This window comes from Myotis daubentonii, chromosome 4, assembly GCF_963259705.1.
Source record: "Myotis daubentonii chromosome 4, mMyoDau2.1, whole genome shotgun sequence".
In the NCBI taxonomy this organism is placed as follows: Eukaryota; Metazoa; Chordata; class Mammalia; order Chiroptera; family Vespertilionidae; genus Myotis; species Myotis daubentonii.
In genome coordinates this window covers 16,075,876-16,088,583 of record NC_081843.1, presented here as the reverse complement: position 1 = coordinate 16,088,583, position 12,708 = coordinate 16,075,876, and the positions used below count along the sequence as shown (strand labels likewise).

The 12,708-nt window shown below is 39.9% G+C and overlaps 1 protein-coding gene and 1 pseudogene across 3 annotated transcripts in view; one reads left to right on the top strand and one right to left on the bottom strand.

The window, feature by feature from the left end:
- CREBBP (CREB binding protein) overlaps positions 1-12,708 on the top strand; it is a 169,084-nt gene that overhangs the window by 28,707 nt on the left and 127,669 nt on the right. The gene's annotated exons all lie outside the window — the stretch shown is intronic.
- On the bottom strand, positions 7,419-10,185 carry LOC132232483 (tubulin alpha-1 chain-like; annotated as a pseudogene).

The following is a 12,708-nucleotide window of genomic DNA, read 5'->3' as shown; positions in this document are numbered from 1 at the left end:
AGGGCCGGAACAAAAGCATGGATGGAGTGTTTGTGTGAACTAATATAAATTCAAAGTAAACATCATTACATAAAAGGGTACGGTCTTTTATTTCAATAGTTTTATTCATTTCAAGCGGGCCGGATTCGGCCCGTGGGCCGTAGTTTGCCCACGGCTGGGGTAGAGCCATAACCTCCCCATCGGCCCTGCCCTGAGTGTGACAGTGGCAGCGCCCCAACCCCCTGATCCGCCCTGCTCTGTGTGTGACAGGGGGCGGTGCCCCAACTCCCCTATCCGCCCTACTCTGTGAGTGACAGGGGGGAGCTCCCCAACCCCCTGATCGGCCCTGTTCTGTGCATGACAGGGGGCAGTGCCCCAAACCCCTGATGGGCCCTCCTCTGTGCGTGACAGGGGGTAGTGCCCCAGCCCCCTGATTGGCCCTGCTCTGTGCGTGACGGGGTGGCGCCGCAACCTCCCCATCGACCCTGCGTTGAATGTGACGGGGGGGGGTGCGGTGCCCCAACCCCCCAATCGGCCTTACCCTGAGCGTGACTGAGGGTGGCATCGCAACCTCCCAATCCGCCCTGCTCTGTGCATGACAGGGGGCGGCGCCCCAACTCCCCAGTCGGCCCTGCTCTGAGCCCGACCAGGGGCTGCACCTGGGGATTGGGCCTGCCCTCTGCCACCTGGGAGCAGGCCTAAGCCAGCAGGTCGTTATCTCCCGAGGGGTCCCAGACTGCGAGAGGGCACAGGCCGGGCTAAGGGACTCCCCACCCCACCCCCCAGTGCATCAAATAAGATGTGATGATGTAATAACACTTCACTATAAAGAATGCATACCAGAACATTTATAAATGGTGAGTGAATCTTATTAAGAATAGTTTACTACAATAAACGCTGGCTAAATAGAAGTGCATATTGTGAAGCACTATGGGTGGTATATGTTTTGCCACATACTTTTGTTACCTTGAGGTAGATAACACATGTGTACCAAATTCGGCATTCATTTTCAACAACTGCTATTTCTTATCTATCCTTCAAGAAGTGGTCTGTGCATAGAGGTATAGTGAGGTGAATGTGTAGATATTGCTCTTAAACATAAAGAGTAGTGTATAATAACCTATCTCTACCTCCTTCCCTCCTCTCTGTGTGTATGTGTATTGTGTGTGTGTGTGTGTGTGTATGTGCATGCACCTCCTTCCTACCATTTAACAATGTAAAATGGAAGTTATTCCACATTAGATAGACCTCTCAGTCCTTTTTAGTAGATATGATGCAGTAGTAGTTTCTGATTTGGGTATATCATCATTTGTAGGACTAGTGTCCCATTGGCTCGACACTTAGGTTTATTTCCAGTGTTTCTCTGTTTTGACAGTTTTGATTTGTGTTTACATCTTTGTACATCTGAGTGACTATTTCTGCTGGATAAGTTCTTGGGAATAAAATTTCTGGATTAAAGGATATTGACATTTAAAATAATCATAGGTATTGCCAAACACTCTCCAAAAACATTGTGCATATTACACTTTCACCAGCAGCAAATGAGTCCCTGTCCCCCCAATTCTCCCCAACAGTGATGTCATTCTTTACTGATTTGCCATTCTCTTAGGCAAATTGTCTCAAATAAAATGTCTCTTCATAAGTTCATGGGCATTTGTATTTTGCTATTGATCACATTCTTTGTTTTTCTGATACATTATTTCCCATTTTTTGTTGTTGGTTTAGACTGCAGTGATGGCAAACCTATGACACACGTGTCAGAGGTGACACGCGAACTCATTTTTTTGGTTGATTTTTCTTTGTTAAGTGACATTTAAATATATAAAATAAATATCAAAAATATAAATCTTTGTTATACTATGGTTGCAAATATCAAAAAAATTTCTGTAAGTGACACGGCACCAGGGTTAAGTTAGGGTTTTTCAAAATGCTGACATGCCGAGCTCAAAAGGTTCGCCATCACTGGTTTAGAGTCTTAATATTCTTTGTATGGTAAAGGTTTAAGCCTTTTAATAAATGCAAATTCTCCCTCCTTTTTTTATTTGCTCAAGTCATTTCGCTAGGAATATTGGCCACACAGTTTTACAATGGGATAGTTCTTATGATAGATGTGCTTTTTACCAAATACAGTGAAACCTTGGTTCTCAAACTTAATTCATTGTAGAAGGCTGTTCAAAAAGTGATTTGTTTGAAAGTCGAATAATTTTTCTATTACAAATAATGTAAATTGAATTAACCCGTTCCAGACCCCCAAATGATTCCCTATTTTAACCTTTCTTATAAAACAGTAGTGTTTAATCTATAAACAAATACTTCTTAAATTTATATCGAATCACCCCATTACTAGCCTTAAATGAATCACTATTAGCGCTCCTTTCAGAGGTGTCTTTCAGGAGGCCAGTATGCCGCATCGATGCTTTTTCACATCACTGCCTTTGAAATATGTCGCCATCTAACTGCTTTTTGTTTATCCAATCAACAACAGTTTTTCTACCTCTTCAGTTGCCTGTGATTATTGTTTCTTTCACACCCTTAGCCACATTAGCACACTTGATGGCCTCTTTATGTTTTAAAATTGTGCTAATCATTGATTTAGCCAACAACAAAAGCATTCTCTCCTTTTTTGTTGCCTGAGTGATGCTTTTTGTCATGCTGAGGTATCAGCATGAAAGGGTTGTCAGGTCAAAAACAAGTTTTGGTAGACTGCTGAGCCATTTTTTCTGTGAACTTGATGGAGAACTGAATTGTTCCAGATGGGAGACTTTCGAGAACCGAGGTTTGACTATAGCTGTTTATTGTTTTTATAGAAATAGGCTTATCTATTTTTTTCCTTTATGGCTTCCAAGTTTTATGTCATGTTTAAAAATGATGAACTATTTTTGTGTATTTTTCCCCTCATACCTTGGATCTTTAACTCAGAATTTATTTTGGTTTCAGTGAGTTACAAAGATCTAGCTGTATAATTTCTTTCCAATTGTTAATTATCCCAGTACCATTTATTTAGGTATTGCTAATCCAGCTTTTTTCCCACTAATATGACACACTATTTTTGGTATATTTTATTTAGTTTTCACATATGGAAGGTTTGGGCCTAATTTTGGACTTTTGGTTTCATTGCTCTTTGCTTATTCTGTGCTAAAAGGTTATTATCCTACCTGTATAATGAGTTTAATATATAATGGAGCTAGTTGCCTTTTATTCTTTTTCAAATATTCAGTATTTTATTTACCATTCCTCTAAAATACTCTTCCAGATGTATGGGTCTTAACCCTGTCTACACATCAGAATTACTTGCACATCAAAATGTAATGCCTGAGTCTGGCCGGCATAGCTCAGGGGTTGAGCGTCGACCTATGAACCTGGAGGTCAGGTTCAATTCTCGTTTAGGATACATGCCCAGGTTGCGGGCTCGATCCCCAGTGTGGGCCATGTAGGAGGCAGCCCAATCAATGGTTCTCTCTCATTTATGTTTCTATCTCTCTCTTCCTCAATCAATAAAAATATATTTAAAAAAAAATTATGATGCCTGAGCCCTAACCAGTTAGGTCCAGTGGATAGAGCATCGGCCTGCAGACTGAAGGGTCCAGGTTCAATTCTGGTCAAGAGCACGGACCTTGGTTCCAGGCTTAATCCCTGGCCCTGGCACATGCGGGAGGCAATCAGTCGATGTGTCTCTCTCACATTGATGTTTCTCTCTCTGTGTCTCTTCTCCTCCCTTCCACTCTCCCTAAAAATCAATGGAAAAATATCCTTGTGTGAGGATTAAAAAAAAAATGTGATGGCCGAATCCACTGCAAACGAATTAAGTTAGAATCCTTGGGTTATGGCATGAACATTAATATAGTTTGTAGTTCTTCATGATTAGTTTCTCATGGCAGCCACGGCTGAGAACTTACTGTTTCAGATAAACTTTAGGACTGTTTTTCAAATCCTTTAAAACAAACAAATAAAATTCATAGGAGTGTATTGAACTTTATAAATCACTTACAGTGAAATTTGACATTTTAGCAATTTTGTGGCTTCCTGAGTTATCTTACTGTATACATACAAGTTGTCTTTTCATGGAGTCTTAAGTTGCTGAGAAGTATAGTATAGTTTTCTTTATATAGGCAATACACCTTTTTTATTAAGATTATTCCTAGATGTAGTAATGAATTTATTATTGCTATTGGGAATGAATTTTTCTATTTCATCACCTAACTTACTATCTGTATATATAAAAGGCTATTATGCTAAGTGTCCAACCATCCGACCAGTCACTATGACACACACTGACCACCAGGAGGGAGATGCTCAACACAGGAGCTGCCATGATGAGCACAGAGAAATAGCACCGCAGACCTGGTGCCCATAAAGCAACACTCTGCCTGTCTGCCTGATCGCCTCTAACTGCTCACCTGCCTGCTTGATCTCCCCTAACCACTGGCTTGTCTGCCTGCCTAATCGCCCCTAACTGCTCGCCTGCCTGATCACCCCTAACCACCTCTGCCTTGGCCCCCACCGCTGCAGCTTCATCTGGAAGGTCGTCCGGAAGGACATCTGGAATGACATCTGGAAGGTCGTTCAGCTTTCCAGTCTAATTCGCATATTACGCTTTTATTATTATAGACAATATGAGGTTTGGTTTGCAGTCATTTAAAATTGAGGAATAATCTATTCATTTATAAGATGAATTTTATCAAATTCCCTTTTGCTGATATCTGTGGTGATTACCCTGTGATTTTTCTCCTATCTTTATATATGTGATAGGTTTCCTAGCATCAAATTGAATCATCTCTGTGCTTGTGAAATTGAAAGTTTAGTGTAGTGCTGAATTTTATTTGCTAGTCTTTCATTTAGAAGCTTTGCTTCTCAATAACCAATAATGAGGTTGATCCATAGTGCTTTTTTGTCTGTTGTCTGGTTTTGATATCAGTGTTATGTTAACTTGATCAAAAAGAGTTTGGAAGCCTGTCACATCTGTGCTCTGGAATGTTTTTGCATTTCAATGATCTTTTCCTTGAAGAATTGAGAGACTTCACCTGTACAACTATATGGGCTTGAAGCTTTTTTTCCTAGGAAGTAACTTAAGATCTTTGACAATAATACTCTTGCTATTTTCTGTAAATATTGACCTTTTGAACTTTATGTCTTTTGGGTCAATACATTTTTCTTTTAAAAAAGTCTAAATTTACTTTTAGAGAAAAGCTGAAAATATTTAACTCTTTTACTCATTAAAAATATAAAGTGGTTACTATGTACTACTATTCCTATGTTGCAGGTTAAGAAATGGAAGCATACAGAATGGAGGAAAGTTAAATAACCTTCCCATGATCACACAGCCAGTAGGTGGCACAACCAGGATTGGCTCTCTCACAGTTTGGCTAAGGGTCTCTTTCAGACTTTCTGGATATTTGATTATTTCCTCTTGCTCATTCCTAATTTTGTGTGACTCTTTAAATAGAAAACAAAATTATTTCTCTATTTCAGCAGTAGCAAAATCTGATATGTTATATACTTTGTGGTAACATATTCTATTGAAAATAACCCACACATATATATTATTTTTATTTTTAAAATTAATTTCGGGGAGGAAGGGAGAGGGAGAGAGAGAAACATCGATAATGAGAGAGAATCACTGATCGGCTGCCTCCTGCATACCTCACACTGGAGACCAAACCTGCAACACGGGCATGTGTCCTGACCGGGAATTGAATCGTGATCTCCTGATTCATAGGTCGACACTCAGTCACTGAGCTACACCAGCTGGGCAGAAGAAAAGCAAAAAAGATACATTTAAGTGGGATTTACTAGCCATACAAACAATCACATTATTCTCCTGGGTACAGGTGTTGAGAAGTGTTACTCCTCACAGAGAAGGTGGAAGAGGGAAGCCAAAAGCTGGTAAATTGAAGATGATGTGTGATATCTGGCCAAAGAGTTCAGAATCTTTCTAAGGTTGATAAAAATGTGCTTTTGCAGCCTTAGAAATGCTTTTAGTCCTTTCTTACAAATAAAAATATAACAAGGGACCAAAATAGTTTGTACAGTAAGCCTTCTTTACAGGGGGTTAGATTAGTGCTTATTTTGTGATAAGGTTTTTGAAACTTAATGTTTTAGAAAGTGGTCAGAAAACAAAGAGCTTATTTTTGGTTGGAGCTCTCCCTAATGGGTAAATGTATGTGTATTTTAAGGTTTTGATTTAGATCCAGACACTCTGGACCCAGTCAACTAACACTGTAGGCAGATAGGTTAAAGCAGTAGTTCTCAGATTTGAGTGTCCAGAAGAATCACTGCAGGCTTGTTAACTCAGAATTCTGGGCCCCTCTTCAGAGTTGTTGATTCAGCGGATTTGGGCTATGGCCTGAGAATTTGTATTTCTTGCCAGCTACCTGGTGACCCTAGTTGTGCTGGTCATAGACCATGCTCTGTAAACCTGTATGCTGACAGAATGGATTACCCAGAATATAGTCAGTAAAGAATTAGTAGAGCCATGTACCATCAGTCATTAAAAGAATGCATGACTCATCTACTTTCTCTATTTTGGAATGATAATTGGACATTTTTATATTTAATAACAAAGATAAATAATACTGTACATTTGTCTAATGCTTTTCTCTTTTTCATGTAATATCATCTGATCCTTAAACGAATGCAAAGAAAACAAGGGAATGTTATATTAAGTAAATCTTAATTTGGACTTTGAAAAAGGTCACAATGGAAATAAATGGGTTTGTCTATAGAATGAAAAGACTGAAAGCTTTGAATTACTACAGTGTGCTGTGAGATTTATATAGCTTCTGTAGGCACAGGTTTTTGGTAGAAATATTAAGCAGTCTTGTACTAGCTCATTACTGTGACTTTAATGGAAGTTGATCATAGTTGTCCTTTAGAATATGTGATTCAGGGTGCACCTAACTTCACATGATAATTATCCATGAATTTGTTTCATTAAAAAAAAAAATTTTAGTTAGTGAAATTATATGAGATATAATGAGATAATATATAACTGGGTATTGTCAGTAGTAGTAATAGTAGTAGTAGTAGCAGCAGAGACTGCCTTCCCCAGATGCAGTACATTTAAGTGCTTAAAAACAGAGCTTGGGCTCTGGAGTAAGCTACCTTGGTTCAAATCCAGGCTCCACTAATTCTTTTCCCTGGGAAAATTACATAACCATTCTAGGTCTTGGGTGTGTTTTTTCTCTCTCTTTTTAATGAGGATGATAGTAGTGCCTGCCTTTGAGAATTGTGTAGATTAAAAGGGGATGATAATATTTTTCTTATAGAATTGTGTTGATTAAATGAGATAGTGTACATAAAGTTATTTTGTATATATTTTTTTTAAGTAAAAACAATAACAATACTCTCATTAACAAGTTTGGGACACAATGAACAACTTCACAGAACAACAGAAATAAGACAGTCCCAAGATACTGAAGTATAACATTGCAGCAGACAAGTTAATATTCTTTACCCTCCTCTCCCCCACCACTATCTGTCAACTTCCTTAATATCCTTCTCAAAGGCAGCCATATCCTCACGTGTCTCTCTTTCCTCCATGACCTTACCCATGTACCAATGAACAAAGGCACACTAGGCGTTTATCAGGACAAATTGGTGGTCCAGGTGAGCCCAGGCCTCAGCAACAGCTGTGGTGTTACTCAGCATGCACACAGCTCACTGTACTCTGGCTAGATCTCCATCAGGTACCACAGTGGGAGGCTGAAAATTAAAGCCAACATTGAAGCCAGTGGGTACCAGTCCACAAACTGAATGGTATGCTTGGTCTTAATGGTGGAAATGGTAGTATTGACATTGTTGGGAACCACATCACCATGGGTAGCAAGCTATGTATTTACCATAATAAGGGTCACATTTCACCATCTGATTGGCTGTCTCAAAACACACATTGGTTCCCTGGCTGATTTGGCTCAGTGGATAGAGCATCAGCCTGCAGACTGAAGGGTCCTGGGTTCGATTCTGGTCAAGAGCACATGCCCGGGTCGCGGGCTCAATCCCCAGTAGGGGGCGTGCAGGAGATGGCCGATTAATGTTTCTCATCATTGATGTTTCTCTCCCTCTCCCTTCCTCTCTGAAATCAATAAAAATATATTAAACACACACATGATCTCTGCTACAGTATGGTAAGCTTTCCCTGGTAGGCTTTCTCAGCTGAGATGACAGAGGCATATTGCGGCAATAGAGAAATGGATGTGAGGATAGGATATAAGGTTGGTCTGGAATTCAGTCAGAATAATATTCAGGGCTCTATCAAACCTGAGGGAAGCAGTGATGGAGGACAAAATCTGCCTAATAAGGCAGTTAAGATTAGTATACTTTGGGTGCTCAGTATTGAGGTTTTTATGACAGATATTGTAGGTGGCCTCATTGTCAACCATGAAGGTACAATCAGAGTGCTCCAGGGTGATGGGCGTGGTGAGGATGGAGTTGTAGGGCTGTGGAAACCTGAGAGGCTTGGTAGATGAAAACTCCGGACTGACCTTGCCATAATCAACAGAGAGCCGTTCCATCAGTAGGGTGGTGAATCCAGAACCAGTTCCCTCACTAAAACTGGAAAACCAGGAAGCACTGAAGACCTGTGCACTGATAGGCCAGTTTCCAAATTTAGTCCAAGACAAGGTCAATGATCTCCTTGCCAATGGTGTAGAGTCCACGGTTATAGTAATTGGCAACATCTTCCTTGCCTTGAGCTGCTCAGAGTGGAAGAACTGGCAGTAGGTATCAGTGCGAACTTTATCAATGGCCATGGATGGGTTTCAGGTCTACAAATACTGCCCTGGGAACATGCTTACTAGCGCCTATCTCACTGAAGAAGGTGTTAAAGGAGTCATCTCCTCCCCTAATGGTCTTGTCACTTGACATCTGGCCATCAGACTGGATGCTATATTCCAGGCATTGCCGATCTGGGCACCAGCCTGGCCAATTTAGATGGAGATTCATTCACAAATATCTGAGATTTGTAGGGCTCCATTGGTCTGGAGTTGGCGAGAGGACGGGGACAAGAATCTCCCACTGACAGACTATTAAGGAGTCTGAGGGAGAAATCTGTGAAGTTCTTAGCATAGTGCCTGGGTTTACCGAAAAACTTTTAGAGAAGTTTGGTTAGTTGGCTAGGTGCTTTCTTACATAAAGGATTTGAGAAACCAATAAAATATTTGGAGTGATAATGAGACTATTTTCTAATGTTTTCAGTGAATATTTTCTAATAAAAATATTTTATGCTTATTAAACAAAATTTGCAAGTCTAGAGAATTATTGCCCATAATTCTATCATCTAGTTTAGTGTTAACTTTTCGATGTTTTCTCTACCAGTCTTATCCATAATTATCTTTTTGTAAAGTCCAAGTTGGGGTCATGTTTCTTTTTCCCTAGTTCTTTATAACTGATTATTTTCTGTAACAAACTGAATGAATGTTTTGCATAATAGCAACATTGAATACTTTGATTTAATAAGCTCCTGGTGACTACTTTGAAGACTATTACTTGTAAGAAAAACCAGTCAACCTGTTCCTTTCCAACTAAAGGTCAATAATTAGGATCTGGAGTTAAAGACCTACATGTATTGCTTTAAAAATATTTTATTGTTTTAATCTTAATACTGGAGATATACATTACATAGAGATGCACAGATCTTAAATGTTACAGTTTGATGCATTTATCAAACTCGTGCCCCTATAACCCACAACCCTATCAAGATACATTATCCCAGAAAGTTCCTTTAAATTTCTCCCTTTTTTTGTCCCTCCTACCCCCACTGCCATAATCAGTACTGATTTCTTTCACCATGGATGAGGATGAGTTTTACCCATTTTCAAGCTTTATATAAATGGAATCATACAGTATGTACTTTTTTGTGCAAGGCTGCTTTTGCTTTCAGCATGTTTTTGAGATTCATCCATGTTGTTGCCTGAATCAGTAGTCTTTTTGGTGTTTCTTTAATCCTCGTCCGAGGATATAGTTTTATTGATTTGAGAGAAAGAGAGAGAGAGAGAGAATTGATTGGTTGCCTCCTGCATGTGCCACTACTAGGGATCGAACCCACAACCTTGGTATGTGCCCTGACCAGGAATCAAACCTGTAACCTTTTGGTGAGCAGGACGATGCTTCAACCCGGCCACCTGGCCAGGGCACATTTTTATTGCTAAATAGTATTTCATTGTGTGAATTTACCAAGATTTGTTTATCCAATCTCCTATTCATGGACATTGTAATGGTTTCCAGTTTGGGCTGTTAGAATAAAGTTTCTGTGAACATTTTGTACAAGTCTTTGTGTGGACATATAAATTTTCATTTCTCTTGGATAAATAGTTAGGAATGGAATTGACTAGATGAGAGAGGTCTGTTTTGGGACTCTATTCTGGAAACTAGCAAGCTGTGTAGCCCATGGACCAGATCTGGTTTATTGACTGTTTTTTATAGCCCATAACCTAAGAATGAGTTTCTTTTTTTAATTGATTTTTAGAGAGGGAGGAAAAAAGTGAGCGAGAGAGACATAGATTTGTTATTCCACTTACTAATGTATTCATTGGTTGATTTTTGTATGTGCCCTGACAGGGGATTGAACCAGTAACCTTGGCATATCGGGATGATGCTCCAGCCAACTGAGCTATTCGGCCAGGGCGGTGTTTATAGTTTTAAGGGGTTGATTTAAAAAACAAAAACAAAAACCAATAAATAGAAGAATGACGAATGGAAAACATAGGTTGTCTGCTAAGACTAAAATATTTACTAACTGGCCTTTTATAGAAAAAAAGTTTGTCATTCCTCTTCTAGTTTATTCCATTGATCTATTTGTCCATTTCTTTAGCTTCATTATAATAAGCATTAAAATAGGGCACTTAGTTTCTCATTTTCATTTCTGTTTAATTTCTAGATTTTGTATCATTGACTTGTTTTTTTTTTTGCTGATGAGAAATATAATTTATTTTTCTGTATTAACATTATATCCTATAACCTTACTAAACTCAGTTCTGTTTCTAGGTCACATTGTCTTTGTTTTTTGTTTGTTTTTTATTGATTTTAGAGGTGAGGGAGAGAAACATCGATGTGAGAGAGAAACATTGATTAGTTGTCTCCTGTATGTGCCCCTACAGGAAACTGAACCTGCAGCATTTAGTTCAGAATATATTTATATGTGACCAGTGGCCTGATGCACAAAATTCATGCTGGGGGAGGGGTGGTGTCCCTCAGCCCAGCCTGCACCCTCTCCAAGCTGGGACCCCTCGGGGGATGTCCGACTGCTGGTTTAGGCCCGATCCGGGACTACTGGTTCCTAACCGCTTACCTGCCTGCCTGCCTGATTGCCCCTAACCACTCTGCCAGCCTGCTCGTCCCCAACTGCCACCCCCCCGCCAGCCTGCTCACTCCCAACTGCCCCCCCCCCCCCCCCCGCCAGCCTGCTCGCCCCCAACTGCCCTCTCATCCTGGCCTGATAGCCCTTAACCACCTCTGCCTTGGCCCCATCACCATGGCTTTGTCCGGAAGGTCTCCCGGTCTAATTAGCATATTACCCTTTTATTAGTATAGATGATATAACATATCATAACAGGGTATGTGCCCTGGGAGGAATAGAACCTGCCACCTTTTGGTGTACACAACAATGTTCCAACCAACTGAGCCACCCAACCAGGGTGGGTCATGTCCTCTTTGAATAGAGACAGTTTTACTTCTTCCTTTCTATTCTGCTTGCTTTTTCTTTTTCTGGCTTTACTGCTCTTGCCTGAGACCTCCAGCACAATCTACCTATATAAAAGTCTAAGTGACCATTATGATCAGATGACCAGCCAGTAGCTATGATGTGCACTGACCACCAGGGGGCAGATGCTCAACACAGGAGCTGTGCCCTGGTGGTCAGTGCGCTAGCACAGCCAGGCTGAGGGACCCCACCCATGCACAAATTTGTGCACCGGGCCTCTAGCATTTAATAAAAGTATTGAGAGCATGCATTCCTTATCTTATTCTTGATCTGTGGAAGAAATCATTCAGTTTTTTATTATTAAGCACGGTGTTGTAGTATTTTAAAGACATACATCATCAGATTGATTAAGGTCCCTACTGTTCCTAGTTTACTGAATCTTTTGATCATAAATGATTGCTGAATTTTGTCAAATACTTTTTCTGCATCTATTGAGATGATCTTAGGGATTTTCTTTACTCTTATAATGTGAAGGGCATCTTTCTGAATGTTGAATCAATCTTACATCTCTGGATTAACCTCACTTGATTGTAATGAATTACCCTTTTTATGTATTACTGGATTTATTAAAATATTGTTCATGATGTGTTCATCTGTATTCATGAGGGATTTGGGTCTGTGTTTTCTTTTTTTTTCTTTTTTTAATATGTCTTTATTGATTTCAGAGAGGAAGGGAGAGAAATAGACAGAAACATCGATGATGAGAGAGAAATATCGATTAGCTGCCTCCTGCACACCCCCTCCTGGGGATGTGTCCACAACCGAGGTACATGCCCTTGACCGGAATTGAACTGGGACCCTTCAGTCCGCAGGCCGACTCTCTATCCACTGAGCCAAACCAGTTAGGGCTTATGTTTTCTTTTTTTGCAATGACATTTAGTTTTGGAATCAAGACTATACTGGCTTCATAAAATTATTTGGGAATTATCCTTCTTCCCTTCTTTTCTGGAAGAGTTTGTCTAAAATTAGTATTATGTCTTAAATGTTTGATAAAATTCACTAGTGAAACCCTCTGAGTCTGGAATTTTCCTTGT